This window comes from Phascolarctos cinereus, unplaced genomic scaffold (genome assembly GCF_003287225.1).
Source record: "Phascolarctos cinereus isolate Bilbo 61053 unplaced genomic scaffold, phaCin_HiC Scaffold_4;HRSCAF=312, whole genome shotgun sequence".
NCBI classification, from domain to species: domain Eukaryota; kingdom Metazoa; phylum Chordata; class Mammalia; order Diprotodontia; family Phascolarctidae; genus Phascolarctos; species Phascolarctos cinereus.
In genome coordinates, this window is record NW_027555847.1 from 43,749,289 (window position 1) to 43,753,088 (window position 3,800).

At 37.7% G+C, this 3,800-nt stretch overlaps 1 pseudogene; it reads left to right on the plus strand.

Annotated features, from left to right (window-relative positions):
• Window positions 1–2,305: 2,305 nt before the first annotated feature.
• Window positions 2,306–3,059, plus strand: LOC110195615 (transcription factor E2F6 pseudogene; annotated as a pseudogene).
• The last annotated feature ends 741 nt before the right edge of the window (window positions 3,060–3,800 follow it).

The following is a 3,800-nucleotide window of genomic DNA, read 5'->3' on the forward strand; positions in this document are numbered from 1 at the left end:
AGATATATACATATATACACACATATATACATATATACACATACATATATATGGATGTATGTATATGTATACATACACACATAAACATACACATACACATACATACACACACACACACACACCACACACATATATATATATAATAATATATATATATATATATATATATATATATATATATATATATATATATATTAGTTTTGTTGGAGAGAAGACTTGAATCACAGGAGTCAAGGTACATGGGAGAAGAAGGATATTGGCATAGTACCCTATTCTGAGAAGACAGAGATTTTAGATGACCAGATCTCCTTGGGTAAAGGCATAGGGCCCTGGGACTACAGAGAGGAGGAAGAATTTTGTAGGGCAGGATCCGAATGGGCTAGGGTGATAATCATTGGTTGGTGTTGCTGGCAAAGGGAGCAACTGGGCTGTTTGACAACTTGATATTTCAATCAACCTTTTTTTTTTTTAATTGGGGTTAAGTGACTTGCCCAGGGTCACACAGCTGGTAAGTGTCAAGTGTCTGGTCTGAGACTGGATTTGAACTCAGATCCTCCTGACTTCAGGGCCGGAATGGTATCCACTGAGCCACCTAGCTGCCCCCCTCAATCAACCTTTCTTGCTAACTTATTGTGAAGCTCAGCTCTTACTGAAAAAGTACATGTATGACAGATGCAGCCACGTGTTGATGGTGTATGGAGTGCTGGACTTGGAATCAGGAAAACAAGTTCAAATCCTGTCTCAGATATTTTCTAGCTTTCCAACCTTGGAGAAATAACTATAGTTTCCCCATCTGCAAAGTGGGGATAGATAACATTAGCCACTACCTCACAAGGTTTCTGTGAGGATCAAATTGTGTTACTGTTGTTTTTCTTCATTCATTCAGTCATGCCTTGCTCTTTATGACTCCACAAACCACAGGACACCAAACCCTCCTATCCTCCACTATCTCACAAAGGCTTTTCAAGATCATGTTCATTGCTTTCATGACACTATCTATATCCATCCCATCCCCTGTTCTCCCATTCTCTTTGCTTTCAATTTTTCCCAATGCCAAGATCTTTTCCACTGAGTCTTGTCTTCTCATAATGTGGCCAAAATATTTAAGGTTCAGCTCCAATATTTGTCCTTCCAATGAGCAGTCTGAATTAATTTACTTAAGTTTTAACTGATTTGATCTCCTTGCTCTCCAAGGGACTCTCAAAAGTCTTTTCTAGTATCACAATTCAAAAGTGTCAGTTCTGTGGTGCTCAGCTTTTCTCATGGTCAAACCTTCATAGCCAAACAATACTGCTGGAATAAAATAGCTTTAACTATGTGGAATTTTGTCAGTATTTGAGAATAAAAACAGTATATGTACTCAAAGCATTATATAAATTTTATGATTATTATTACCAAAATATAAATTTTGTTTTCCTGGGGTAAATCTCCTACCACTTTGTCCTACCTGTGGTTCTAGTCAGATTATATTGTCCTAAATGTTCCTCCTGGGGGTATTTAGTAGATAAGTCATTTATTCCAATGGCAAGAAATGATTGTGTATGTGTCAGGGCAGTGAGGGAGACAGACTGTCATCCCTAAGACTTTGCATCAGAAATTACATCTTCTAAGAGGAGAGAATCCTCCCTTCTATCATGACAGATAGAAATTCCCTGTTCAGAGCAGCCCTGCTGCTGGCACCACAAAGAGATACCACTGGGATATGTAGCCAAAATGATGCTTATTACTGCTGGCTGACTTTTCTTTGGCTCTATCTATGAATCTTTTCTATAGCATCTCTCCCTCTAAAGTAGCTATTCAGACTCTGTATTGGAAGTCCTCTGTGACTGCCAGCTTTCCCCCTCATCTCATTCCTCTTCTCACAGGAAGCTCATTCTATCAAAGGCTGAACGGCCACTTTGGGACATATATGTTTCCCATCTGACTAAGAGGCACGCTATGAACCCAGAAGATTAGGAAAACACAGTGGTCCAGTTCAGGTGTCTAACAACTCTCTTCTTGAAAGATTCTATTAGGATCAAGTAAAGGTCCCCAGATACCATTTCATACAGGAAGGACAAAGTTGAGTGTATTGAAGGAATTCCTTGTATCAATCTAGAACTGGAAGAGACCTCAGAAGTGACCTGGTAAAGCCTCTTATTTCAACAAAAAAAAAAAAATAAGGAAACTGGAAGCTGGGTGATCCTAGGCTGCCCCAGAACCTAGCCAGTAAGGAGAAGGAAGAAAAGGAGGAGGATAAGGAGGAGGAGGAGAAGGAGGAGGAGGAGGAAGACTACAAGCAACTTGACTTAGTGTGCCAAAGCTGATGTCTGGAGCTCCCAAGGCCCCCTTGCCCAGGGCCGGGGCCCCAACCCAACTGCAGGTACTGAGAAGTGCCAGAGGAAGCTGGAGTCCATGTGCTGAATTCTCCTGCTGCCAGTCAACATAAAGAGCCTATTGAACCCTTGAGAGTGACAAAACCTCTTTATGATATATCTTTAGTTTATTTAACTTATAAATGTATGGAGCTCATTGAATCTGCTCCTGGTAGAGTTTTTGATTTAAATGAAGTTGCACAAACATTTGGCAAATGGAAACGAAGAGTATGACATCATCAATATATTAGATGGAATCAACTTCATTCAAAAAAGATCTAAGAGCTATATTCAGTGGATTGGATCTAATCTTAGTGGTACTGGATCAAAAGTATCCCAGCTGAAGAAGACAGGGGATGAACTTACTGATTTAACAGCAATGGAAAAAGCTTTGGTTGCTGAGAAGCTGGTTGAACAAAGATGACAAAGAGAATGTAAAATTACCATATATATGACCTATCAAGATATCCATAGTATTCAAGCTTTCTGTGGAGAGAATTTTATTGCAAATAAGGCTCCAGAAGAAACCAAATTGGAAGTGCCCACTCTTACAGAATACTGTATAACAGTATGTAAGGAGCGCATAATGAATGACCTATTGATATTTATTTTTGTGGAGTGGAACAACAACTGAACACTACTTTATCTTAAAGTAAGTCTGTGGTTCATCCTAATCAAGAAGGAAATGTACAGCAGAGTAAATAAATTTAAAAAAACACACCTGAATTTTCTTAAACATTAGAACTTTGGATGATTTCAATAATTTTTGTCAAGTTTGCTTAATTTCCTTTGTGCTAAGAATGGCTTTTGCAGTTTGACCTTTAAAAAAAAATCACCTGTTGAGGACTTCTGTGCCCACTTTGATATTAACATTAAGAGCAACCATATTAGCTGTTCTATTGTATACAGTTATATCAACTTATTGTGGAAAATAACTCATTTTATGAACAATTATGAAAGTGTAATTTGGTATTACTTAAGTGAAAAGAGGGCTTTCTGTATTGAAAAAAAAATCATGAAAACAATCCTTTAGAAGGCCAGTGTGTTACTACCAAAACATTTGGAGTAATCTGAAATTGAAGAACACAGCATAATATTTTCTTTCTTTACAATGCAAAATAGGTACCAAGTGAAATTATGTTTGCATCATGTAAATAGTGTTTGCATTGTGTGCAGTCAGCTATTTAAATAGTAAAAATGTACACAATAAAATTAAATGTGAATTTTCCTGTATATATTTGTATAATGTTTAGATAATTCATGACAAATGAGAATCATATGTAAAATTTTTACCTTGTACAGCAAAAAATAAAACCAAATAAAATATAAACATGAAAAGTAACACAACAACAACAAGAAAAGTGGCCCAGCCTCTGGAGCGGTCCAAGAGTAAGCCCTACCCCCAGAACAAACTAGCAGTGAGCTCCTGCCTCTGGGACAGGCCAG